At 58.6% G+C, this 27973-nt stretch overlaps 1 protein-coding gene across 16 annotated transcripts in view; it reads right to left on the bottom strand.

Moving 5' to 3' along the window:
* DNMT3A (DNA methyltransferase 3 alpha) overlaps positions 1–27668 on the bottom strand; it is a 107177-nt gene extending 79509 nt beyond the window's left edge. For 8 of the 16 annotated variants that reach the window (XR_002342124.1, XR_002342126.1, XR_002342129.1 and 5 more), the window contains exon 1: positions 26667–26787. The gene's annotated coding sequence lies outside the window, so the exon portion shown is untranslated. Of the gene's footprint in view, positions 1–83; positions 298–472; positions 969–1705; positions 2664–17804; positions 21034–23225; positions 25288–26666; positions 26788–27268; positions 27407–27647 lie in introns of those variants that run through there. The other 8 variants (XM_021085527.1, XM_021085526.1, XM_021085524.1 and 5 more) reach the window with 8 other exon arrangements.

The following is a 27973-nucleotide window of genomic DNA, read 5'->3' as shown; positions in this document are numbered from 1 at the left end:
CCGGGTCCCACCTGACCCCCACCCCTCCTGACCAAACCCTCAGCCCCAGGGCCTCGCTGGCCTGTGAGGCCTGCTCCTCTGACCTGACTCCCCTTTCGGCTCCGGCCAGCCCGGCACCCGGCACCCAGCACCCCAGCGAGCAAGCGGGGAAACCGAGGCGGGCTGGGCGGCAGGGCCCCGCCTGGCTTCCCTCAGGGCCTCCGCGTGGCTGTGGCACAGTGGGTGCCACTTCTGGGACTTCCAGCTGCCTCCCGCCTCCTCCTGTCTCTTCATTCACGTCTGCTCTTTCCTTTGAAAGCTCCCCGCACCCGCCCTCCCACCCCAACCGCCCCCTGGGAAATCCCAGAGGTCCCGGCCCAGGCACATTTTCCTTCTCATCTGTCCTCCCCGCACCTCCACCCCCACGCCGCTCCCACCACGTGGAGGAAGTGAGCGGTAGTCACAGGATGTAGTGAAATGAATGTCACCTCACTTTAGGACCAGCGCCTGGGCCCGGAGAAAGCTGAGGTCGGACTCCGAAGGCCTAGGTGTGCAGGGCTGTCGAGGGGACGCCCTCGGAAGGTGCGGGGGAGAGGCTGCGGTGGCCACACCAAGGGATGTGTGCCAGGCCTCCCCCCACCCCATGAAACGGCCCCATCTGCCCTCAGAAACTGGTGGCTCCAGGGGGCCCTGCAAAGGCACAGGGCTGAATTTTAGGGGCTTTTCAGCCTCCCTACTTCAGGTGTGGGCCTCAAGCCAGTGAACTAACAAAGCCCGTGCTGCAGGCCTCGGCCGGGGGTGGGGGGTGGGGGCGTTGCGGCTTCAACCCCTTTGCTCCGAGACACTGAGTTCGGCTCCCCACCCCCCAGGAGGAGCCTGGGCCAAGCCCCTGCCTCCGGTGAGCCAGCCAGGACCGGGAGGGGCCTGGCAGGAGGAGGAAAGTGGGAGGCAGGCTGGACCTGGGCCCACCCACACCCTTCCCCTTCTAGTTCCCGGTTCTGCTTCCCCCGCTCGCCCCCCCCCTCCCTCCCTCCGGGGCTTCATCTCCCAGCCCCCTCCAGCCAGGGCTCCCTGGAAAACCAGGAACCGGAGGACCAGGCTCGGGCTTGGGTCTCTTTCGGGCACGGGTCCCTCCCCCCGGGAAGGGCGCTGGGCTGGGAGGTGGGGTCCCCAGTCCCAGCTCTGCTCCCGGTGTGGAGGGGGAAGCTGGCGCTGGGAGGGGCCTCCTTAGGGCCCTAGGTTGAAATCCAGACAGAAGAAGGTGCGCCGGGGCCCCAGGTGAGCCCTAAGCCACCACAGGTGCAAGTCACCTGCCCTGCTGGGCTCAGCACAGTGCTTGGGCTGGTGAACTGAGGGAGAGCAGCGAGAGCAGCTCAGGGTGCCTGACGCCAGGCGAAGCACCGCACGGCCCTTCCTCTTTGGGCGCAACCAGTATCACTGCCATCGACTGCTGATTCTAAGGCTGAGAAAGGCTACAGTCTGTCCATGTTCCAGGGTCAGAGCAGAGGCTTCAATCCAGACCGCTGACTCTCAAGCTCTGCGGGGTCTCTGTGAAGCTCCCACCCCCGACTTGCAGCACCCGGCAGAGGCAACCTCGAGAGCACATCAGAGAACCCGTCGGACCCAGACCTCGGCGAGGCTTCAGCTCCCCGTGGGCCAGCGAGTCCCGCTCCGGCCCACTGCGCGTGTGTCAGCACCGTCATCCGCAATCACCCCCACATCAAACCTTCAGGAGGATGCGGAAGCCGAGAGGCAGTCCGGCCGGGAGGACAGCTGAACCCACCGAACCCAGAGTCAGCAGATGTGGTTCTAATTCTGCCTGGGCTTCTCTGGGCCTCGGTTTTCTCCCCCATAAAATGGAAGAGTTGGGCTGGACAGTCTTCCGGGATGTCTTCTAGCCCCTCCTTGCCAAGCTGCTGGAGGCCCCAAGGGCAAAGGGCAGGAGCGGAAGAGGCCTAGCACGGGGTCCGTGCAGAACCAGGCACAACGTGGGTCAGGGCAGGCGACCCTCTCAATGCATTTGTCTCAGGGCTGCCCAGAGGTCTAGAAGCACCCAGGGGCTTCGGTAAGAAAACACACTTCGAGAGAACTTGCGGTGGCCAGTGAGAAGAGGAAGGAGCGGGGGGAAAAGCAGAACATCGCGGGGCGCTGACCCCGAGGCAGACACCCCGAAAGGAGAGGAAGTACCCTTTCCTCCCCGCCTGCCTCTGCTCAGCCCCGCTACGGGCTGCACACGCTGTCCACACAGCAATACGGCTGACCTGGGTCAGTCTTCAGGCTCCTTTGTGTAACTCGATGGAACAGACTTGTCAGTCGGTGTCCCCGGGAGTCACCTAGCCCCATCAAAGCCATCCGGCACACCAGGGTCTGCCCAGCGCCAGGGTCCACTGTGGTGGCCAGGGCCCAGGCCTGGATACGGCACTTCCCGCCTGCGCTTGGAAGCTTCCTTCTTCTCCCAAGCAGCCCTGCTGGGGGGAGAGACCTGCTCCTGGGCCCAGGGCCCAACATGGCAGCGTGTGTCTACTACTACGACAACGGTCCCTGTCAGGCACGGCCTTGCTCTCCCAAGCCAAGGGGACCACCAGCGAATGCAAACCCTCGCCAAGGGAGTTCCCGTTGTGGCTCCATGGTAACAAAACCGACTAGCATCCATGAGGACTTGGGTTCGATCCCCGGCCTTGCTCAGTGGATTAAGGATCCGGCATTGCTGGGAGCTGCGGTGTAGATTGCAGAGGTGGCTCGGATCCTGAGTTGCTGTGGCTGTGGTGTAGGTGGGTAGCTCTAGCTCCGATTGGACCCCTAGCCTGTGAACTTCCATATGCTGTGGGTGTGGCCCTAAGAGGCAAAAAAAAAAAAAAACCAGAAAAGAAAAAACAAACCTCGCCAAGAACCCTACCGCAGTGACAGGCAGCTTTCATTTTCTCCTGTACACGGCTAAGGTCCACAGTCGCCATGAAAAACGTTTATAACCACTTTAAAACACTGTTTTGAGGAACCCCATCCTGAAAATGTCTGATGCGGTGACCATCTCTCCTGCTTCAGTTACAACACTGCCGTGGAGCAGGACTGGAATCTTGAATATACACATCTAGTTGTGCTTCCTTCTAAATTCAATGTAGTAGAAAGATTTTTTTAAGAAGACATCAAGTCAGGAGTTCCTGCCGTGGCTCAGCGGAAATGAATCCGACCAGCATCCATGAGGACGCAGGTTCTGTCCCTGGCCTCGCTCAGTGGGTTAAGGATCCAGCGTTGTTGTGAGCTGTGGTGCAGGTCGAAGACGAGGCGGCTCGGATCCCGCGTTGCTGTGGCTGTGGCGTAGGCCGGCGACTACAGCTCCGATTCAACCCCTGGCCTGGGAACCTCCATATGTCCCGAGTGCAGCCCTAAAAAGACCGAAAAAAAAAAGAAGACATCAAGTCATAATATTGGGCTGAACAGAGAAAGACACCACCAACAAAAGGTGGGGTTCTGGAGAGCAGACTCCGAGTAGGCACATTTCAGACAGCACGTGAAAAGCGATTTAGAGCAGAGTCCTTTCAAGACACTTGGCAGATAGCACCTCGTCCCTCTAGGACCACAGGTAAAGAGGATGCATGTTTGAAAATAAACAAAAGGTGAATGAAATCAGTAAAATCCCTAGACCCAGCACCCCCAGAAGTCCGAAGGTTTACTCTGGAGAGCATGATAGAGGGGGTCTTTGCTCAGAGAGTCAACTAGCACAGTTGAGAGTAAGAGTAATAAACCAAAACCAAGGAGATGAAGTTATTTTAAAGGCTGATGCTGCCTCCCCGTCCCCACCCCCACTGGGCTCCTAGATCACCGGCTCGGCCGACCTTTACCTCCTTCTCTGGGGAAGCTCATCATTGCAAGAGCAAAGGCCTGAGGATACAGATACTGACACCAGAACCCCAATGGTGTCCAAGCAGCTTGTTTAGGTCAACCAATGTGGGATTTGCAACTCAACCAGCCCCGCCATCACGTTCAGAGCTTCCAGTTAGCTCTTCAGTTCCCTGGTTTGTTTTTGTTCTTTGGGGGGGGGTTTGTTTTTGTCTTTTCCAGGGCTACACTCTTGGCATATGGAAGTTCCCAAGCTAGGGGTCTAATCAGAGCTGTTGCTGCCGGCCTATGCCAGGGCCACAGCAACGCCAGATCCGAGCCATGTCTTCGACCTACACCACAGCTCACGGCAACGCCGGATCCTTAACCCACGGAGCAAGGCCAGGGATCGAACCCGAAACCTCATGGTTCCTAGTCGGATCTGTTAACCACTGAGCCACGAAGGGAACTCCTTCGGTTCCCTGTTCTTAATCCTGAAAGGACAACCAAGGACTACTAGACATCTGGGGAAGCCTCTAACTCGGAAGATAAAAATCAGAACAAATCCACCAAAACCAAACACAATTTGCAGGAAACAGACTTTATGCAGAGAAGATACTACATTCATGAAACAAGAATGTGATGTTATTTTAAAAAAAGAGCATTCAGAGCACAAAAAGGAATTTGTAGAAATAAAAATCATGCTAGTTGAAATATAAAAGTCAACAGAAGTGGTATATTAAAAAGGAAAAAAAATAAGAGTTCCCTGATGGTGCAGTGGGTTAAGGACCTAGCATTACCGCTGCTGTGGCTTGGGTTCAACCCCTGGTCTGGGAACTTCCATAGCCAAAAAAGAAAGAAAGAAAAAAATAAGAAAAGAGAATTGGTCCAGAAGTTTTCATATCTGAAAAAGAAAGAAAGAAAGAAAGAAAGAAAGAAAGAAAGAAAGAAAGAAAGAAAGAAAGGAAGGAAGGAAGGAAGGAAGGAAGGAAGGAAGGAAGAAAGAAAGGAAGAAAGAAACAACAAGAGGGGAGAAAGTTACCAATGAAATAATCCAAGAGAATGTCCTGGAACTGAAAGACATGAGTTGCCTAATTGAAAAGGCCCAGTGACTATCCCACACAACAGACGAAACAGACCCACACCAAGACACATCACTGCAAAACTTCAGGACCCCGAGACAAAGAGAAGACCCTACAAGTTTCTAGAGGGAGAAGAAGTGACATAAAATTTCAGGAATCAGGATGGCTTCAGACTGATCAGTGTTCGTACCGAAAGCAAGAAGACAAAGGACTGGTACCCCTGAAAAGTTTAAAATGATTCTCCAATTAGAATTCTCTACCCAGACTAATTACCATTTAAGTGTGAAAGGAGAATAAAGATATTTGCAGACACTCCTTCCTCGAGAAGTGGGAAGATGTCCTCGAAGATGCAGGAGGCCCGGGACCAGGTCTACGCGGTGGGCCCGAGACTCAGCCTGCTCTCTACCCTCTACCACTGAACCGTCTTTTTTCTTTTCTTTTTGCTTTTTAGCTGCCCCTGTGGCATATGGAGGTTCCCAGGCTAGCAGATGAATCGGAGCTGCCTGCCTACACCACAGCCAGCCACATCCACACCAGATCCAAGCCGCATCTGGGCCCTATGCTACAGCTCATGACAATACCGGATCCTTAACCCACAGAGCGGGGCCAGGGATTGAACCCGCATCCTCATGGATGCTAGTTGGATTCATTTTCACTGAGCCACAATGGAACCTCCTGAACCGTCTTTTCAACCTGACCAAACTACAGGTGTCACTCACTGAACTAAGTCTGTGGTCTGAACCTGTGGACTAAATGGATCTGGATGAAGACGGAGGGCTTCCCGGGCTATGTGCTCCCGACGGGGGAGTGGACTGAGCAGGGAGAGGAAGTCAGCTCCGGGGAACAGGGATTCCAACCAGAAGGAGGGCAGAAGGATGCCACGGACAACCACAAAGCGAAGTCCCAGAATGGCAGCCACACAAAACGTGCCTCAGGCCCAGAGAGCAAGGGAGTGGATAACTCAAAAACGGAACGGAACCGTTCGACCTGATGGGGCTGCCGTTACGAAAGCCACACAGACAGCTGATCAGAGGGGCGCAGGCATGAGTGACAAGTATAAAGAAAAGAAGGCAGATAAAGAAATAAGGTAATGATTAATTTCGGGGGGAAGGAAACTATTGCAGTACCATATAAGGCTCGGTTGAGTTCACAAGTTCATACATGTATGTGTAACATATGTATGCATGTGGACATATATATGCATGTATGTAGCTGTATGTATAAATATATATGTCTAGAGAGAGACTACATGTGTGTGTGTGTGTGTGTGTGTGTGTATAAAACATGGTGTATTAATTTCCTAGGCTTCTATTACAAATTGCCGCAAAATTAATGGCTTAAAATAACACGGATTTGTTTCCTGCAGTTCTGGAAGGTAGAAGTCCAAAGTGGGTCTCGTCACTGGGCTGAAATCAAGGTGCTGGCAGGCTGCATTCTCTTCCGGACGCCCTGGGGAGAACCCGCTTTCCTGACTTTTTCAGCTTCGAGAGGCTGCCCATATCCCTTGGCTCCTGGCCCCCTTGCATCGTCAAAGCCAGCAATGGCCCGTCTGTGTTCCTCGGACTCTCCTGCCTCTTTCACTGCCAAGGACCCCTCGCAATGACATGGGGACCACTCAGATGACCCACAGGAAATCGCCCCAGCTCACAATCCTTACCGTAGTCACATCCGCAAAGGCTCTTTTGCCACCTAAGGTAACGCATTCACAGGTTTAGGCGGTTAGGATGTGGCTGTCTTTGGGGGGGCCATCGTCCTGCCTGCTGCATGTATACATGTATGTATACTCTTTTTTTTTTTTTTTTTGGCTGTCTTTTTGCCTTTTCTAGGGCTGCTCCTGTGGCATGTGGAGGTTCCCAGGCTAGGGGTCTAATCGGAGCTATTGCTGCCGGCCTACACCAGAGCCATAGCAACGCAGGATCCGAGCAGCGTCTGTGACCTACACTGCAGCTCACGGCCACTGCAGATCCTTAACCCACTGAGCAAGGCCAGGGATCGAACCCAGAACCTCAGGGTTCCTAGTACGGATTTGTTAACCACTGAGCCAGGAGGAGAACTCCTGTATGTATATTCTTAGGTGCATAAAACCTCGTTGAAAGAACACTGGTAAGGTACCATTAATATAGCATGCCAACCACCAGAACTTTTAGGAGAATGGCTGGATAGAAATCCATCGTTGGCCGATTAAGAGAGCTAAATTCTTATTTACTAAAGAGGAAATCAATGGAAAGTGGAAGAGTCAAAAATATGCACATTACTCAGATCCACGAGATGAAACATCGCTAGAAGCAGCAGCTAAACGGGGTTGCCTCGAGGAGAAGGCAAGGAACAACTGCACTTGCTGAAGACACGCTCATCCCATTTGACATCTTAAATTATATGCATGTACTACTGTGAAGAACTAAAAAAATAATTTTTAAAAAGAGAGAATGGGTCTGGGAATAAGGGCTTGCATTCCAGCTGCAACCACTGAAGGAGGGGTTTGGCCTCCTCGGCAAGAGTGCAGCTAAGTCCTTCCACCTCTGTTACTCTATGAAACCATCACATCCCACAGAATAACCATCATCGGCTCCTCACACCCACACGGAGTTCCATCACCAGCTCTAAAAGTGGTACCTCCCTCCCCGCGCCCCCACTCTGCCCCTCACGAAATGCTTAATTCTTCTCCCAACACATCATTTCCACCCAGTCCAGCCCAGGCACAGCCTGGCACACCCCCCCCGACATTCCTCCCAAACTGTACTCTGCTGCCCACACCCCTAACCACAATCCCGGCTCACTCGTGAGCCCAACTCAGCCCCAAGACCCACCATGCAACCATCGCCTGGGGCTGCCAGACAGTCCCCGCTGTGTCAACTGCCACCTCCGCCACCACCCCGTCCCCGGCGCCATTCCCACCTTGCTCACCAACCCCAACCCCATCAGCAACCCCCCGCCCCGAGCTAATCCCCCCAAAGTCTCACCTCTAAGCCTGCTCCAACCAGCACCAACCTGACTGTCACCCCACAGTCTCGCCTCAACAAGAGGAATTATCCTCGTCCAGAAACAAAACCATAGTTACCCCAAAACTCCGATCCTTGCTCCATCAAAACGATCCCAATGTGTTCGCCACAAGAGCCTCTCCGGCTCCATCACGGGTCCTCTATTTGAACTGCTGAAAAACATGTGACCACCTGGGCGCCAGGTCCTTCTTTACCCTCTATCGGAAGTCTACTTTTCTCCTAGCGGACTTTGCTGTTTTGGGTCTATCTTGGTGCCTTCCCCTCCTTCCCAGTGGGGTTTCTGCGGTGTTTGCACTGATCCCACTCCTCACCCAAGTCGCAGAATGAGCACGTGACCAGGCGAGCCAATCAGAAGCCTCCCAGGAACATTTTGCCCCAGTGGAAAGATGCTAACCTGATAGGATGTGAGTCAGGACCTGCTGGCTGTGGTGGGGAGAGCTTGCCTGAGGACCAAGGGAAGAAACACTGAAGTCCTGGGTCCCTGGATCCAGCTGTACCTGAGCAAGGACACCTCTGAACCTCTCCGTAATGTGAGACTTTCCCTACTCTGGTGCGAGTGAGTCTGTGCCTTGCGATTGACAGTCTTAATCCGTAGGTAACCTCAACCTCCTGAAGTTTTCCCTGGGAGGCCTGGTTGCCTGGGTTCAGATCCTGGCCTTATTAGCATCAGCCGTGTGACTGGAGGCATCACGGGGCCTCGGTTTTCTCAGCTGCAAAATGGGGAAAATAACAGGAGCCACTTCACAGGCCTTCTGTGGGAATCAAAATGAGATGCGTTACACATGCTTCCGAGAGCGCCTACACAAAGAAAGTACTCTGAACTCTCAACAATTATGAGTCCCTGACTAATCCAGCCCACAGTTTTCTCTCCTTTCTTGAAATCCCTGGAGTGCCTGAGAGTGTACTTCACTCGAACAGGAGCTTGTACTGATTATGTTCTTACAAGCGGGGGGGGGGGGGGGGCTGTGCACAGAGCTTTACAATGTCGGCATCCTGTTCATCCGCACACCTGCCTCACTCCACCCCTTTGCAATGGGGACTATTTTTATCCCCATTTTCTAGATGAGAAGAATGAGGTACAGAGAGGTGAGCAAAGCTGCCCACAGCCACAGAGCTGGCGAGGCTGGATCCAAATCCAAGAAGGTCCCCTGCTGAAGCTGTTTCCCGCTCCACCACCGCCTCGCACAATTAGCATGTGACCACTGCAGACTTATTAACTTTGGGCACAAAACAAAGTTCCCAGTCCGTGTCCCGCCCCCCTTTTTTAATTTGTGTTTTAGGGCCACACCAGTGGCATATGGAGGTTCCCAGGCTGGGGTCGAATCAGAGTTGCAGCTGCCGGCCTACAGCACCGCCACAGCAATGCTGGATCCAATGTCTGAAAGACCAACACCACAGCTCATGGCAATGCTGGTTCCCCCACCCGCTGAGCCAGGCCAGGGATCGAACACATGTCCTCATGGAAACTAGTGGGGTTACCGCTGAGCCACAAGGGGAACTCCCTTAGTCTCCCTTTCCTGGTGAGGCCTGCCTGCTGTGAGGGCAAGAGAGGGGTGGCAGCAGGAAATGCACCCTTCTAAGCTTAGCAGCCAGTGCCCCGCCCAATGCAGGAGTCATTCATTCATTTATTCCCATGGGTCCGGCGCTGTGCTCAGGGACGTGCATTGTCCCATCCCATCCTCCTAACCATCCTATGAAGTCGGTTCTGTTATTATTCCCATTTTTTAAAAGGAGAAACTGAGGCTTGGAGAGTTTAATGATCTCTCCAGGGCGGCACAGGTAGAAAGTCCCAGATGCATCTCCCAAGTCCTTACAAACAAGGCAACACTGAGTCACGGATGAGCAGGAGAAGCACAGACCCCACATCAGCTCTCCGTGCCCGCAGTGGGACGCCGGCCCACAGATAACAGCCTCGTGGCTGAATTTCCTATTTGAGCTTAGGAGGGGGCGCGAATACGTCCTGTGGGTGACGGAAGCCCAGAGAGTATCTCGTGTCCCACGCCACCCAATCCTCTGCTGGGTGATGATAAGCTTGGTGAGCTGGGGGCAGCAGGAAGCTGAGGGGAGACAGAAGGGCCTCCTAGACAGAGATGCTTATCTGCCAAGTCTTCCCCCACCCGCCCCAATACGGGCTGGATAAGGAGGAGGGGGAGGTCCCAGTACCACTCTCTGATTGCTCACTCTCTCGCAGCGGGAGGGAGGTGCGTGTCGTCACACCATCACTCTGACTTCCAGAAACGTCCTTCCCACCCAAAACCACCAGCTGCCCAGAGAATACCAAAAGCCACTGGCAACAGGCCAACGATCCTGCCATCCTGTTCCCCACTTCAAAGCCCATCTGTCTGGCTCTGGAGTCACAACAAGACGACTTGTGGCTCTCACGCCACCCGCGAGGCCGGGGCATCACCAGCAGGAGCATTTATAGTCACACCAAATGCTGCCGTTGTGGCGGCCACACTGGCAGAGATGGGGTGGATGAGACTCGTCTGCTCACACTCATGGTTACCATGACACAGCCCCCAAGGCAGGGACGGGGGAACAAAGGGTTGTACCCAAAATAGACGCTGGTAAGGAGCCGAAATTGTTCTGCGGAGCCAAAATGAGCCGAGAGAGTTCCGCACAGGAGCACGGTTTCCAAATGAACGTGGGGAGTCAGGAGCAGCCCTACGGGGGCCCGGGATGGTGTGCGCCGTGCCAGGCGGGGGGCTCCCCGCGCCCTGGGAGGCAGGGCGCGGGTGCTCAAGCTGAAAGGCCCTGTGAGAATCGGCCCTGCGGACCCTGGCGGGCCTGCGGCCACAAGCACAGCTCTGATTCCGTCCTCCCCTCGAGGGGGTGCATGGTCCACCCCTGTGATTCTTTTCCAGACTTTTCTAAAGAACGGTCCACACCTGCCAGCTCCAGAGCCTCTTACTAGACGCTTCCTCTGATCCCAGCAGCTGGTCCGCACCCCACCCAATATCTCCGAAAGCCCCCAGGGGTGCTGAAGGTTGTAATCCCACAAGGGGGACACTACAGTGGTTCCCCAGGAGGACACGTCGTCTACCTGGCTTTGGGGGACCCCTGCATGGACCACTGACCAACACACAAAAAAAGGACCTACTCCATGAGCTGGAGGGATTGATTCTAGTTACCAAGGAGACATTGGGTTGCTGGCACTTAGAGGCCAGGAAGATTACGCAGGGGATTCCTCGGGTACCTCTTAGAGCTTCCGGGACCAAAAGGAAGGGTTGGTGAAAACCTGCTGTAACAAAACCAAACAAACGGCAGGAAAACCAAGGGTGCAGAGCCCTCAGAAACCAAGGTCTGGGTCTCCCCATCAGGTAAAAGAAGCCTGCCCTGCTGCAGTTCTGGCTGCGCACAGAGGATTTACGGATGGGGAAAGGGAGAGAGAAGCCCGATGGCGGCCTTGGGGACAAATACAGAAATGAGAGCTGTAGTAGTTTTGCATATCTTCTATTTACTTGGTATGCAGGTGTGTTCCTCTGACACGGTAGCCACATTCTTCCTTTTCCTCTTTCTTCCCATTATTTTAAGTACAAGTTGATGGAAGTTAACTTTACAGTCTGGGTAGCAGCAGAGTCAGCGGGATGGTGACTGAATATGAGGTGTTATTCGTGGAGACAGTGATGGATACAGTGAGCAAGAAGAGAAAAACAACCCTTTTCTGGTCGGTAGGGGAGCTTGCACATGTGTAACAGGGGGCAGATGTGCGCTGTGCGGCCCAAGTAGCAGACTGTGCCAGTAATTCACTCGCCCTGCATTGCCCGCTCTGTGAAGATGCAGCTGGGCCCTTTAAAGAGTTCCCCTGTGCCAGCAGGAGAGACATCAACCTCCTGCCAGTAGAGGGCACTGCAGAGACACTGAAGGAGGAGTTTTCTTTCCCAGAACCAGTGTGGAGGGTTCCTGCATTTAGACAACTTCTCTAGCGGCCAGATCCTGCTGCCCCTGTGGCTTCCCTTGAACCCAGTCCTGTCCTGTCACAGCTTCTCCAGTGCCGGGCTCCTGCAGCAAGGGTGCTTCTCCAGCACCTGGCTCTAGCTGTGAGTGACGGGCAACAGCAGCCAGCAGCTTCACCCCGTCCTCCCCTTGGGCAGCCCAGGAGCACCGTGCCCTCCAGCAAGACCTTCCTCATCAACAACTCTCCTTGGGACCCAAAAAGAGGGATTTCCAGTGAGTTCCAGGGGGCAGTTTTCCAGCAAGTTCTGGCACCACAGTGACGTCACCATCCATGGAGCCATGGCCATGGCCTCTCCACCAAGGTCAGGATCTCAGCCCCGGGGGGGCCTCTTCCTCGGGACTCCACGGCAACCCTAGGTGTCGTGGCCGTTCTCACAGAGGCTATTCCGTCTTCTTTGCAGTTCGTTTTTCTTCTTACCCGCCAGTCTCTCGATACTCCAGTCCCCTGGTATCATGAATAAGCCTTTAAACTTCTCCTCTTCAAATCACGATGTGTTTCTGTCTCCTGAATCGACCCTGACCGAGAGTCACCCATGGCCTCAAAGGGCCTTTTTCCATTCTCCCCGTCCTTGAGGTCAATTCCGCCTCCTTGCTGGCGAATCATTCCTGCTTCAAGCACTCACTCAGCAATCGCTTACCGAGTGCCGTGGCCGAGGGTGAACCAGAGGCCCCTGCTTCGGCAAGTTCACGGGCAAGGGGATCCTCGGGCTCTCTCTCCCCACTCGGCTCCGTGCTCTTGGGCCTCGCTGGTCCTCGGGCTCCTCCGCTCAGCCTCCTGGGCTGGCCCAGGGTCTTGCTCCCAAAACTGCGCAGTGGGCACCCCTCTCGAGTCACACACACCCTGCTTCAGCTGCTCTCTAAATCCTCCTCCGCCGAGATGCCTGGGCTTAAGTGACTGCAGACTTCCGACGGCAAGGCCCCCACCTTTATCCTCACGTGCAGTTACCTGAGGTCCTCCCCTTTAGAACCAGATGCTTCATGCTGCCTCTGGCTCCTCTATGGGGAAGTGGCAGCCCCTTCCCTCAGCTGCCAAAGCCCCAAACCCCAGAGAGGACCGAAGTCCCACCTCCGCCGTCAGTCCCCCACACGGCACCAGGCGCCCGATCCCGGGGACCACAGCTCTGGACCTTGGCAGTTATCCTGTAACGCGTCTCAACACATCTGGTGTCTCTACCTCCCACCCCAGCCTCTCAGCAAAGATTTTCCACACATGGCTTCCTCAATCAAAACCCAGGATGCCTGATGAAAATGTTCTGAAACTGATTGTGGTAATAGTTGCACAACTCCATGAATGTACTAAAAACCATCCAATTGCACACTTTAAATGGGTGAACTGTATGGTATGTGAATTATATCTCAATACGGCTGTTATTTTTAAAAACCCTCTGATGCCGGTGATTTTCACACTCCGTAAAATCTAAACTCCAGTCTGGTGCTGCACTGAGGGCTGCACGGCGCGGCCTCAGCCTATTGCTCTGACCTGCCCCCCACCTCTCCCAGCGACGGCGCCACTCCAGGGCCAGTCCCCGGCGCCCAGCTCCCGGCCCCTGTTTGCGCACGTGTCCACACCCACATCGTTGGCTCTTCCGAGAGGGGGGCTCCTCCCAGAGGGCCCCAGCCCTCCCTCCCCCATCCCTCAGCATCCCCTCCCAGGGATCTTCCATCAGTTTCTGCTGTGCGGTCATTTAGCTTGTCACGTGCATACGTCTGTTCTCCTAAACAGGTGAGGTCGGAGCTCATGCCCTGCGCTCCGCTCTTCTTCCACTCGTCCCTCCCGGGCCCCCCTGTCCCAGGCGACCCCTGAGGCAGAGAAGACTGTGTGAAGCCAGCCCCAGCAGCCGCACCATCCCCGGCACAGGGTGAGGCCCCCAGCCCCCGTTCTAGGGGTCGCTCGGCAGGGCTCCCCAAGGCACCACACTAACGGGAAGGCCCCTGATCCGCCTGCCCCAGGCCAGGACGTATGCCCACTATGGGGTCTGTGGCCTCCACCAGCCCCCAGATGCCCCGGGTGCAGGGAGTCGGGAGGGACCTAGGTCAGGGTGCCCGTGAGCCACGGGGGTGCGGGGTGGGTTGACCAGCCAGCTGACCCCCTCCCGGGCCCCAACCAGGAGGTCCCCCAAAGGGTCTCGAGGGTCTGGGAGCTGCTGCTAGGGCACAGTGCCCCCTCACGGACGCGGTCAGAACTGGTCCCTGGTTTGCTCTCTCCTCACGCTCTACCCCAGCCCAAACCAAGCCATTCGTGGTGGGGGGGATGCAGGGGGTCGTGCGGGGAGAAAGAAGAGCCCAGGTTTCTGGGCAGCACATCCCAGAACCTCCAGCCCTGGCCCAGCAGCCGCCCCTGCAGCCCTAGGTGGGTTCCGCCACCTCGAACCCTGGCTCTGCCAGGCAGAGGCGGGCTTCCCTGCACCACTCCGTACAGTGGGGTGAGGGAGGAGAGGGCCCCTCACCTGGGTCTATCTAAGGATACGAGAGCATCTGAGTACTTGGCACAGGGCCTGGCACATGGTAGGCACTCAATAAATATTATTATTATTTTTTTAAAAGTATTCTGTGATTAATCAGGGCAAAAGGCCTGCAAAGTGTCCTTAGGAAACCTAGAGTGTCGCCTCAGACCACACCCAGGAATGGCTCTCACTGGCGCCTCGGACCGGCTGCTGCGGCCTGACCCAGAGGCCTCTCTCCCAGCTGATGCCGCGGGGCTCCCCCGGTCCCCCTGCCCAAGAGCCTCTGCAACCAGAATAAACAGCCTCATCACCAGCCCCCTTAACTGGCCACTGCGGCCTCTGGGGGTCACAAGCACACACAGAGACAGGGACACACACAGACGCACTCACATAGACAGACCCAGGCACATGTGGAAAGACATGCCTGTATGCACGCGTACATACACACACACAGACACACACACACTCACTCACTCCAGGCTCCCGGAACCTGGAGCAGGAGGATCCCCGGCGAGGCCTCCCTGCACATGCCTTGCACATTTCACCTAAAGTGTGGGCCAAAGAGGCATTTGGAAACCAGCTTGGGAACCTCATAACCATTCATAACATTGTTCTGAGAGAAAATACAAAACATTGCCCTATAAACAAACATTTGCAGTAGAATTCCTCCAAGAGCTAGGGATTGCCTGTGCTAGAAAACGAACAGAGCAAGAAGAGAGAAACCACATAAACTTAGTTCACCGCTGCAAAATTAATACCAATTACAAAAACATTTATGTGAACTGCTTACCATTTACACTTAATTACCATGCAGCACAATTACGCATACCATTACGGGCCTGCCAGATGAATGATGCTATACGTTTCAGGGGATTACACCACCACCTCCGTCCACACACGCCCGGCTTCCAGAGCGCTGACCCTGGGACAGGGGCACACGCGCAGGTCTGTACCAACCAAAGAAACGCTGGTTTCCACGCTCAAGTTGACAGTGGTGCCCCAGCCCCCCAGCCCGAGACAGCCTGACCCTGGCCCATACCTTCCTGCCAACGTCCCACCACGGGAGCCCCTGCTGAGACGCCACCTTCCCACCAGAGCCTTCTCAGGAAGGCAGAGAAGCTGCAAAGCTCTCCCGGTGGGTGCGGCCGCTTGTCACAGGGGCCACGAAACAGCCCAATGGCCATGACAGGGGCCTGCGCACAGAGAGAGCTGGCCTCGCTGTCCAGACCAAGGGCACCTCGAGGCTCCACTAGAGCACTGCACCCCTTTCCCTGGCGCGGAGAGCCAGCTACCAGGGCAAGGTCCCAGCCCTGCCCTGCCCAGGCCCTGGATGGGTCAGCCTCTCCCTCCCTCGTCCTCTGCTCTCCACCAACCCCCACCTCCTCTTCATTAAAAAGAGAAAAGGAACACACCCTCTCCCCTCATTCCCATTGAGCTCAGCAGGTGCTCTTCAAATACACTGGGGTGACTCAGGCTTGGGGAACAGAGAGTCCATGGAACATGATAAACGGAGCTTCCCAGGATCAAGGAATTCAGAAGGGACAGGGGTCAGGCAGGACGGGCCTCCTGGGAGTCAAAGAGCAAGAGGAGGCTGAGCAAGGGGCAAGGCGGGCGGGCCCGGGCCTCCTCAGTGCCAGACAGGGACCAGGCACGCCTGAATTTTAATCCTCAAACACCTGCAAGGCCACCTGCAGAGGGATCCTTTTGGAAGACAGTGACATAAGATATCCAAGTTTAAAGCAGCGTTTGAAACAAACAAACCACAACGCAAGCCTGTGAGGTTGTCTCCACTTTGCAGATGGCAAAATTGAGGCTGCGAGGGTGCTCTGCGGAGGACCCAGGAGATGGCAGAGCCAAGGTGAAACCACTGCTGCCCAGTGCCGAGTGTGGTGTCCCTGGCACGGTGCCATGCTACCTCTTGCCTCTGCCCAGGGTTCAGTGATGCCGACCTGGCTCATGTCATTTTTCTAGAAATTCTTTGGAAACAGCCCTTCCTGTGATACCCAAGAGGCTCATGTTTCTATTTTAGAGAAACACTTTTTGTTTCTTTTCTGTTTGCTTTCCAAGACTGCTCTCCCCTCTCATCCCCTCCTACCTTGGCAGACCTGCCTCTGAAGGTCAAGTCTGCAGCTCATGCACCAGGCAGCGGGTGAGGAGACCTACCCAGGTCCTGCAGGGGGAGTTAAAGGCCAGGGTCTAAGCCTTGCAGCGCTTCTCTGGGGTAAGCTCCTGAGAAGCAGAAGCCCCTGCTCAGGCCCTCAAACATCAGTATCCCCAACGCATGAGGTACAAACGCCTGGTCAAATCACTTCCCTCCTTAAAAATCTACAGGGATCAGGAGTTCCCGTCATGGCTCAGTGGTAATGAACCCAGCTAGTAACCATGAGGACACAGGTTCAATCCCTGGCCTCGCTCAGTGGGTTAAGGATTCGGCATTGCCGTAAGTTGACAATGCGGCTCGGATCCTGTGCTGCAGTGGCTGTGGCACAGACCGGCAGCTGCAACTCCAATTTGACCCCTAGCCTCAGAACTTCCATATGCCGTGAGTGCAGCCCTAAAAAGACCAAGGGAAAAAAAAAAAAAAAAAAAAAAACCTACAGGGATTGCTACCAGCTATGGAATAAAACGCACAGCCTCTCTAATCCGTCACCTGGACCCTGCCCCTCCCTGGGCTCTCTCTCCGACAAACCCGGCCCAGCACTTGTGCAAATCCCAACGGCCCTGGAGTCCCAGCTCCAGTCCTGCCTCCCACGGGAAGCACTCCCAGATCCCCCCGCCAGACTCCCTCCCAGTGGATGGCACCTCCACCCATGCAGCTGGCTGAGCCAGAAAGCAGAGTCACCCCGGCTTCCCTACCCGCTCCATCACCCAGCCACTCCCAGGTGAATGCCTCACAGAGCAGCCCCCCTCCATGCCTACACCGCGGCTCCCCCGCATTTCAGCCCCAGCCTTCCGCCTGGGCTCCCTGCCCCCCGCCTCACCTGTCCGACCTTGGCACCTCAATGCCTGCAGGTGGTCTGTCTCAGATACTCGCAAGGGCAAGGGCATGCATCTCCAAGCCCCAAGCCTATCAGCGGGTAACATCCCAGCCCTCACGGTCCTGCTCAGCCCAGCCCTCCGGCCTCCCAGCACACCCCTCCACCCCCCCATCGGGGAGAAAATACCCTTGACCACTCGGCCCTGGAGACCCAGCTCCAGCCTCAGCTCCATCAGAAACCCTCTCTGGACCGTCCCTCCCCGCTCAAGTGAGACACCCCTGCCCAGAACCCCTGTAACACCCCAGGCACTGGCTACCGAGCTCCCTCCATCCACCGCGGACGCGACGGTCACCCCGCCAGACCCGCGCCTCCGCTGCGGGCTCCTTGAGGGGCAGCTCAGTCTCCTTTATCTTTGTAACCTGTGCCTGACACGTAGTAGGTCTTTAATCAATGAACAGATAAGTGTTATTTGTGGCTCTGAAGCAAGGGCCCCCAGAGAGGACCCTCGAGAGCTGCCCGGCCTGCCCACCTGGGGCCCCGGCATCTCACCCGTGCCGTCTCTCGGAGTCCAGGCTGCACGGAGGATGCTGACAAAAGAAAGTGCAGAAGCAACTGCCTGCCCACCGGGCCTCCCAGCTGAGCTCCCTGTACCAGGCAGGCCCTCAGGCCACTGCTGGTTGAGCTGGGAACCACAGGCCAGTGACAGAGTGGCAACAAGCACCACATTGTTGCTGGTAAGAAAACCATTAAGAACCGTCGCTGCGCCCCAGCTGTGGTCTAGACCCTCCCATGCCTGTCTGTGGGCCAGGGGGCAGAGCCAGCCCTGCCAGCAGGCCCAACAACTCGGGGAGAGGCCACTGCATGCTCTGGACCCAAAGAGGCCAAAGGGCAGGGAGGGAGAGGGCCAAGGGCCTGGGGGACGCGCTGGGTCCCCGGTGCGCACGGACTCCAGAGATGGATGGAAGTGCATCCAGATGAAAGGCCAAGTTCAGCAGACCGGGCCTGAAGGGCTCAGAAACCAACCCGCCAAATCCTGGCTTTTCAGAGGAGGAAACAGGCCCTGCCTCCCCTCAGGGCGTCATCTTGCCTGGTCCCCTGAGTCACCCTCATGCAGCCCTGTCCTGACCCCACTCGGAGAAAAGGAACTCACACCTCCTGAGCGCCTACCCTGTGCCAGGCACAGTGCCGGCCGTTTTCGTACAATTATTTCATTTGATTCGAGCAACACCAATAAGACGTGGACGCTATTCTTATATCCCTGACTCACGGATATAAAACCCTGCAGCTCGGAGTCTTGGAGGTCGTGCAGTCACTGTAGTAGCAGTCGTAGGGCCAAGATGCAAATCAAGGCCTGCCCGCCTCCCATCGTCACTTCTTTGCCCTGCCCATCCGTCCCCAGGCAGCCTGGGGCCAGGGGCGGGCTACAGAGGGACCAGCTCTGGGCTTGCTTCCATGCTCCTGTCCTTTTATTTATTTTCCTGCCTTACTCCAGGGGTGGGGCGGGGCCAGAGAGGTCCGCATACCCTTTCTCATGTCATCTTTCTTTTTTTTTTGGATGAGCCTGCAGCTGGCAGAAGTTCCTGGGCCAGGGATCAAACCCATGCCACAGCATTGATCCTTAACCCACTGAGCCACTAGGGAACTCCTCGTGTCACTTTTAACAGGGGCAGCCTCAGAGGGCAAATCAAGCTCCCAGATAGCACCCATGGGTGGGGGGCTGGGGGGACTGGGCCGTGGAAGGGGGAGGTCGGTGCTGTTGCCCAGTGACAGGCAGAGGAATTTGTATCTGCCCCTCCTCACCTTTCCACCCTGTCACCTGGGTCACTGCCACCTGCTCCCAGGCCTCCAGATCAGAGTCAGGCACAGCTTGAGCCCACATGCCAGATGAGTTTCCCAGGCATCCCTTCCACCCCCAGCAGGGCCTCCTGAAGCCCCGTCTTGTCCTCCCTGCACGTGGCTCCCCAGGATACGCCAGGGTTGGGTCACTTGCACTCCCGACCAGGCCCGAGGCCCTGGATGTATCTCCAGGTCCCAGGAGCCGTTTGGGTGCCAGCGGCGACCAGACCAAAGCCTTCAGGGAAGATCCTCGAGGATTTGTTCCCCATCCTGGGTCAGAACTCAGTCTCCATCACCATCCCTATAGCTTTGGAAGCTAACGTGTTCTGCCGCAGCCAGACCACGTTCCAGGTGCAGCCAGCTGCCGGTTCTCCACTCTCACCCGAGCCCTACCAGCCCAGGCCTTCGCCTGGAGACCACAGGGTCTGCAATAAATCCCCCTGCAACCTTTCCAGAAAAGCTGAGTACCTGATCGGCCCCACCCTCGGCCGGCAGTCTCTTACGCCAGTTCCCCAGTTCCGTATCTATTATAAAAGAGCCTACCCTTCCAGCCCAAGGGCGATGCAAATTTTTTTTCAAGTTCTTATCCAGAAGCTTTGAAAGTGTGGTTGTATTTCCGTTGTTGTCGTCATTAAGAAAGGAATGCATGTGCCTTTACATTTTTGCAAAGGTTACAAAAGCGTGTAAAGTAAAATGGCAAGGAGGCTGCAGACCCGTTTGCCAAGTTATTCTTCCAGAACGACGGTGTCTGAGCACGTGCAAGCCCACCGATACACATACTGGCGTATATTTTAAAGGAATTTGACAAAAAGAAGACCACACTCTGTACCTGCTTATTGAGGGAACCGCACACCCTGTCATGGACACCTACCACGTCAGGACAGACGCGCTTACGACCTCATGTCAAAGGCTTCGGGGGAATCCCGTTAGATTCCCCTTTATTCATCAAGTGAGGTATCCTCTCGGAATCTATAAAGTTAATCGCGCAGGACCCCTCCTTCGACAAGCCCCTTGTCAACAGGTTCTCTGACGGCTGGAGAGCTGGAGGATCCCTGGCATGGGCCCAGGCACCCTCGCCGGCCCCTCCCAGGGTCCTCTGGAGACACTCGGATGGGAGGCAGGCTCCCAGCGCCGCCAGCCTCCCCGTCCAGGCATTACTGGACATTCACCATGATAGGGCCCATGTCCAACCTATGGCTCAGTAAAGCACAGATCTGACCTCACCATCCCATAATGTGCCCTCTGAGCATCTCTTAACCTTTCCAAGTGAGGACCCCTGGCACACCCGGATCTAGCCGATCTCTTAGGTCTGGAACATCTTCTGCACTGACCCCTAGATCCATCTACGCAGCAGCACCGCGGGCACAGCACTAGCTTAGGAGCCAGGACACCCAACTTCCAGCGCTCAGTTACTTGCTATGAGAGCTGGTCCTCCGTCCTCTCTGTGCACCCAGACGGGGCAGCTAACGACTGGCTCAGAATTAAAAATGACCTTGACATTTGAAACAGAAACAGAGAGGGAAGATCAATAGGGATGACAGTGAGCAGGGCCGTGACCGCAGGAAAGAGAAAATAGGAACCTGGTTATAGACGGAAATTAGGCTGGGAAACCTGGGGGGTCAGAGGGGACCAGGGCAGGACGGAAGTGGGCAAGGCCGAGCCACGGCTGAAAAACAAAAAATTCTCCTCCCTGCTGGATTCGGGGAGGAAAGCCTCAGGCGTCCACACCTCCTCCCCCTGTCGCTGTCCTCCAGACAGGCCTGCGATGTGCTCAGCAAGGAAGATGTAGCCTGGCGGGCCCTGCCCACTGGCTGTCCTTGTGGGGGGCCGCCAGGCATCCACAGCCACACCCGGGGGCACAGCCGCCAGCCTGGGGCACCTCCCCTCCAAGTTGGGGGGCTCAGTTCTGCGGCAGGTGGAGGAGGGAGGGCAGAGAGCAGGGCAGGGGCAGGGTCTGAGACCCACCCTGCCCCACCCCCATCCGTTTCCCAGATCTGGATGCTGTGGGGGCGGGGGGCTCAGCCTGGGGGAGGGGATGCAAAAGGAGACCTCTGGAAGGGCAGGCCAGGGACCCTCCTGCCGCCCCGTTCACACCACCATTGCCATCACTGCCAGAGACCTTGCTCGCGGGTGCTCCCCTTAATCGCCACGACCCCCCGGGGTTGGTGTAATTTAAACCCTGCTCTGTTTCCCTCCAAGTCTGAGCTCTTAAGCTCTGGTCTATGGAAGAGAAAGCAATCAAGACGCTAAACCAAAAGGGCTGGGCTGGGCTGGCCCCTTCCCCTCGTCCCTTTCGTCCCTCGGTCTTCTCCCCACCCACCCACCCACCCTCCAGCCACCGCAAGCAGGAAAGTTCTGGGCGATTCTCCACGGGCCATACAGGAGTTACAGAGCGCAGGGGCCCACTCCCCGCATATCAGCACAGGCCGCAGGCTGGCCTCCCGCGCACCGAGGCCCTGTTCACCTCCCCAGAGTGTCCGTCACACTCCAGCCACCCCATGCCCGACGGCTTGGCTTCCTCTCCTTTTCTGGAAGCCCCATCTCTGTGTTTTGAGGCTCATCACAGATGCCACCTCCTCCAAGAAGCCTTCCCCAATCCCCCCACCTGGCTGTGACCTCACTTGGAGCACTTTATTGCCCCCTTTCCGGTGACCTTGGTCCGTGGTCATCCATTAGCTGGGCCCGTCCTAAACTCACCCTGCGTCCCCTCAAAGCCCAGCACAGGGCCTTGCCCACAGGAAATGCTCTGCCAGTCTCTGGTAAACGGAAGCAAACAGGCTGCACCCGGCACAGAACGGCAATAAAGGGCTGAAACTAGAGCGTGAGGGATTTAAGGTGGCTGCAAAGGCAACCTGTTGACAATGCGATCTGTTAAACTCTGGAAAGAGCCGGCTAAGGGGGCGCAGGAGCCTCCCACTTCCAAGGATTTTTCAATCAGAATCAGCACTTTCGTCATCTGGCCAAGATTTTCCAAAAGAGGCGGGAAGGTGGACAAGCCCTCCCAGAGCACCTCCTGCGGTGCCGGCCCACGCAGGCAGCCCCAACCGTGGCAGTAATCACGCCGACGCCGAGACCCCCCCTCCCCCAAGCATCATCTCGGGTCATCCTTCCAACCACCTGAGCCGAGGCTGGTCTTATTTCCCCATCACAGGGGAGGAAAGGGAGGCTCAGAGAAATCGCTGCCCCAGATCCCCCGGCTGGGACCTGTCAGAAGGCCGCTCCTCCTTCGGTGCCTCAGGACAGGCTCTTGTCCAAGCAAGTCCCTGTCCCCACGCGGCTGCACACCGAGTACAACAGAAATATGCAGACACACGTGCACCACACCGTGTCCTGCCCACACACTTAGCCAAGGGGAGGCAGGCTTGGACAGACACACACACCTGTGACACGGCATGGATCTCAGACTTGGTAGGGGTCTTTTAAGGAAAAAGAGTTAACGAGAGAAATGCCTGAAAACGAGCCTTCAGGATCTGAGTGGAAAGGAATCTGGTACCTTTGTTTACCACGAAAGCCCCGCTCAGGAGCAGCAAAGCACACAGGTCCCCAGAGCCGCGCAGCCTCAAAGGGCGGGCGGGCCCCTGCCCGGCTCTCCTATCCATTAGACACCGAAATGGAAGCAGAAACAATTCCCACCGGCCATTCCTTGGTCCTGTTGCCTGCTCCCAAGCCGGAGGCCAGAGACACAACTATCGGTGGGGCATGGGATGGGGGAAGGGGACACAGCACCAAGTTAAGGACCCCCAGGCTCAAGAGGCAGCAGCAGGAAGGGCCAAGGGAGGGGAGCGTGTGGACTCACCCTGCTGGCCTCGGGCTCCCGGTAGCACTTCCAACCCTGGAAGACACGGGGCCTGGCCCCATACGAAAACAGCCCCCAGCCTAAGCTCCAAGTCTTCCCGGAGCTTCAAGTTCTCTGTCAACCCTAAATTCCCCAGCTTGGATTCTAATGGTAACATTTCAGGCCCAAGGATGGGGAGAGGGGGATCTATTTTTAACTCGCCCATTAGAGAGCTGGCAAGATTGCTCTCAGAGTCCCCTTTCTATCTGGTTCCCAAAAAAAGGAGCCTTGATGGAGTCTGGGCTCATGCTCGGAAAGAATGTGGGTCTCTCAGGGGGGCCTGCACCTAAGGAACTGACCTGTAAGTAGGCGATGGCCATTCGGGGAAGGCAGAAGAGCAGCAAGCAGAAGAGAGCCAGGCCATCCGCCAGGCCACCAGGACGACGACAGGGGTGGGAAACATAGATGCAGCAAGCTCCCCCGCCATTCAGCAGATGCCAAATGTCTGATGGGGGACCCAGAGGCGGCCAGGGCAAGGTCCCTGTCCCGTGGAGACCAGACAGACCGACATGCAGTGCAGGAGCCCAGGAGAGCTGCAGCAAGTGACAGTCTAAGTTCCCGGGAGGGCAGGCCTGGCCCCATGTCCTTCCAGCCAGGTCACCCAAGGCAAGGATTTTATGGCGCGTCCTGTCTTCCTTGCAGGCTTTTTCAGAGGACCAATGGCAGTGATGTGTGACTGCGATAGTAAAAGATCCATAGGGGACTCAGGAGCTTCCTGTGAACTGGACTCAGGGAGGACACTCGGGAAGTGCGCGCGCACACAAATTCACTAGTAAACCTACAGAAGGACACACACATGTGAAGGCTCAGTCGCAGGCCGTACTTTTACACGCACTGTGGCGTCAGAGGTGACAAACCTGTCTCCTGAAGGGCCCCCAGCCCTCACACCACCTTCTCTTTCCAGGGCCCCCCCGCCAAGAGGCCCTGCTCTTCTCCCCCAGACCTGCTCTCTGCGGAGGCCATTCCTGATGCTCGCTCTGTGGTGAAAAAAGACCACCCCGCCCCCATTCCTGGATCTGAAATTCCACAGCTCGAATCAGAGCCATAGAATTTAAAAGCTGGACTGGACCTTCAAGCTGCAGTCCAACCCCCACCCCACAGAGGAATCCTGTCCGCAGACACCCTGACACACGGCCATGGCTGTCCTCCCCTCGGCTTCTCCAGGGCCTGGTAGGGGGGCAGCCCTTGACCTGTGCAACTGTCGCTCCTTGAAGGAATTCACTCTAGAAGGAATTCACCTTTCCTCAGGTCGGCTTCCTATTCCAGGCCCACATGCCTGGGAAGGAGAACACGGAGCACCAGGGTCTGCCTGAGCCCGGAACCGTGCATCTGATGAGTAGCTGAAGACGAGCACAACAAGGAGCTGGACAAGAGGCTGGAGAGGGAGCCTGGGCCCAGAGACGTGGGGCCCGTGAAGGGAGGCGGGCAGGTGCCAGACCCGCTGCGCAAGTTTGCCTGGGCCCCTGCCTGCGTGCGGCACATGTGCACACATGCACACACACGCACAAAGACTCACACTTTCTCCGAGGTGCCTGTCCAACAGCCCCACCAGGGCCTCGAGGGGACCTGGAGGCAGAGGGGGACCACCTTGCTCCCAGAACAACTGACAACCCAAGCCTCCAAACCCAGGCAGCTCAGGAGACGGCCCCTGCCAGCAGAGGGGACAGCCCAAGGAGGGTCTGCCTGACAGCTGGGCTCCCCAGATCCCACAGGCCAGTCCCAACACTCCAGCAACGCCTAAGGAGGAAAGCTTCCCTGGCTGCAGCTGTCACATCTGCCTGGGAGGGAGGAGGCACAGCCGAGCAGCACCTGATCCCAGGATCCCTTCGCAGCCCGCCAGCCCAGGAGGCCGCTTCAGCCGCTGGCAGCCCTGGGTGAAACATGAAGACTGACCAGTCCCCCAGGGATGCTGATGGCAGTCTCTGGGCACGGCAGCGAGGGGCACGCTGGGTCACAGGGCGGCCGGCTCTTCTCCTGCAGGCTCCTGTCCCTGCTGGTCTGGGAGGGGGCGAGCGGGGCGCCTGGGGCCCGGGCCCTTCCTCCCGCGCCTGCCGCAGGCCGGTGCTGCCCAGCTGGGTGCACGACGCCATCTTGGGTCAAGGTGCAGCCGCGGGGGGCTCCCCCCGGAGCCGGCTTGGAGAGCCCCTCACTGCCCACCCCGGGCGGGCGCCAACACCTACTCAACTGGCTTTGCAGTAAAGTGAGGAGGGAGGACGGAGAGGATGGGGAGAAAGGGGGAAATAACAGTCGAGGGGGAGGGAAGGGAGTGGGTGCCCCCAAGAAGGGAGGCTCCAGGAAAGCGAAATGCAGTTTGGCAGCCGGAGGGCCGCGGGCCCCAGCGATGGGGGGCTGGGGGAGGCCGGGGGCGGGCCCTGGACCCTTGCCAGCTCGGTCCGAGCAGAGGGGGAGGGAGGGCAGGGCGGCCTGGGGGAGGGGAGCCGGGGTGAGGGCGGGACACGGACCGAGGCCGCCTGCGGCTCCGAAGCTTGGGGTCACTGGGGGCGCAGGGACTTGGGGCCGAGCACCCCGATCCACAGGCTCGGCGAGGCCTCGTCCTTCACCGTGCAGATGCGAAGCTTTCAAGGACACGTCTGCACCGGCCCAGCGGGGGTGCGTGTGCGTGAGTGTGTCCGCGTGCGTGTGAGTGTGTGCCGGAGGGTGGGTGCTGCTGCAGGGGGCGACCCCAGGCGCCCCCACCCGCAACGCTCGGGGCCGCAGCCCCGCAGCTCCCACCCCTGCGTTTTCCGGCCCCCGCGGCCCCGGCCCGGGATCTTCGCCCGCCCCCGCCCCGCCCCCACACTGCGGCGCCGCCACCACCGCCACAGCCGCCGCCGCCGCCGCCGCCCCGGCTCCCACGGCCCGAGGCGGGGGCAGGGAGGAGCCAGGCACGACGTCCCCCCAGCGCGCGGCCCGGCTCTAGGCGGAGAGGTGTGCCCCCCAAGTGGCACTCTCCCCACCCCCGCCGCCCCTCCCAGATCCGCTCGCACCCCGCACCCCCAGCCACAGGTGGCCGGAGGAAGATCGCAGCGCAGCGCTCCCCGGCCCGGCCCCCCGATCACCCCTCGGTCCGCCCCCGGGGGCCTCCCGGGTCCCCCGCCCGGCCGGGCCGAGGAGGGCCGGGAGCCGGGGGGAGGGGCGGGGGGCCGGGTCGTGCCAGGCTGCCATTTTCTGCCGCCGCCGCGGAGCCTGCGCGGGGCCCGGCCCCCGCCCCCCTCCCCCGCTCCCTGCGGGCCGCGGCGGGAGCCGATTATTCCGGGTCGGGGTCCGCGCCCTCCGGCGTCCCGGCCGCAGGCCCCAGGCGCGGCCCCGGGGCGGGGGCAGGGCCCGGAAGGCGGGGGCGGCCAGGCCGGGGCCCCTGCGGCAGCGCCGAGCCGGGCACCGCCGCTGAGGCCGGCGGCGGAGGGGCCCCCCGCGGCATTGTATAGACTTGAACTTGAGCCCGGAGCCGGGCGGGGGCGCGGAGGGGGCTCCGCGCCGTGAGCGGGCGGGACGGGAGGGGGCGCCTGCCGAGCCCGCGGGGACATAAACAAACCCTCAAATCCCCCGCGCCGCCCCGGCCAGCCTGGCCCGCCGTCGCAGCCCGCAGCCCTGGCCCCGCGAGCGCCCGGCGCCGAGTTGCGAGGGTCCGGGAGCGTGCCCCGAGCCGGGCACTGCCCGCCGCCGTGCCCCCCGCCCGGCTCCCCTCCTCCCCGCCCGCCTCCGGGCCGGCCTCCCGGGCCGCCAGCAGCGGCGCTCATTACCGTGTGGCCGGTGGGGTCGGGCCGGCCCGGCTGCGCGCCCTAGTGCCGCGGCGCCGCGTCCCGGCTCGTCCTCTGCTCTCGCCGCCGCCGCCGCCGCCGCCGCCGCCGCCGCCGCCCGCGCGCCCTCCCTCCCTCCCGGCCCGCCTGCCTGCCTCGCTCGCTCGCTCCCTCCCTCCGCTCGCTGTCGCGCTCCCTCTCTCCGCCTCCTCCGCCCGGTCCCCCCCTCCCACCCCTTCTCTCCGCCTTCCTCCTTCCCTCCCTACGGCCGCCCGCGGGCCCAGGCCTCCGCCCGCTGCTCGCCCCCCGCGGCCGCGCTGGCCCGGGCCCCGGCGCTGCGGAGCCGGCCCGGGAGGCAGCGCCGGCTGGGGGGCCCCGGGGCGCCGCGGCGGGAGCGGCCTGGGCGCGCGGCCGGTCCTAGCGCCCTCGGCCCGACTTCCCGGCCCCTGCGGACCCGCTGGGGGTCCCCTCACGCTATGGGACGGAGGGCCGGACCCCGCAGCGCCCCGACTCTGCGCTGGGCCCCGGCACCCCGCCTTGGCCGCGCTCTCTGCCACTCCACCGGGGGCCTGCGGCAACCATCTCCCCGCGGGGCTCCCCGCTACCTGGCGCTGCCTCTGCGCTGGGTCCCCGCATCCAGCACTGGCCGCAGGGACAGCGGCCCCTCCTCTCCCCCGGCCGGTGTCAAGTGCCTCCCCCCTGGCAGCCCGCGGAGCCCCCGGCGGCCTTCGCCCTGCAGTTCTCCCGACCTCCACCAGAGCCCACTGCACTCTGCCTGCCTCAGCACTGGGGCTGGGGACAGCAGCGCCGGCCCATCCTCGCTGCAACCCCACGCCACCCGCCACCCCCTCCAGGTGCCGCCGCCGAGTGGAGGCCAGCCCACTCAAGAGGGCCAAGGTCGGGGCGCCAGGCCCATTCAGGCGTCTTGGAGACCCAAGCACCCCTATGGGATGAGCCCCCTTTAAGGTAGTGAGTTCCCCGTACCTTGAGGTGTCCAAGTGGAGTTGAGTGCCCTCAGTTGGTCAGTGGAAGACTGAAAGACTTCAGGAGTGGGAGGTGGAACTAAATGACATTGAAAATCCCTTCCAGCTCTAAGATTCTGTGCACACCTACACTCCACCCTCGTGCTTACTCACCCCTTTACCGTGGGGGTTGTTCTCATTTCCCATAGAGTTTCCAGGGCTCCAGGTTTCTGACTTGGGGCATCTCTGTCTCCTTCCATCAGCACAGTCATCCTCTGCTCATCACTCTCCCAACTGCTACCTCTAGGGGCTTGGCGCTGCCCCCCCCCACTCCTGACTCCCCAGTCT

Source organism: Sus scrofa, chromosome 3 (assembly GCF_000003025.6).
Source record: "Sus scrofa isolate TJ Tabasco breed Duroc chromosome 3, Sscrofa11.1, whole genome shotgun sequence".
Taxonomy (NCBI): Eukaryota; Metazoa; Chordata; class Mammalia; order Artiodactyla; family Suidae; genus Sus; species Sus scrofa.
The sequence above is the reverse complement of the archived record's forward strand: the minus strand, read 5'-3'. Positions and strand labels throughout refer to the sequence as shown.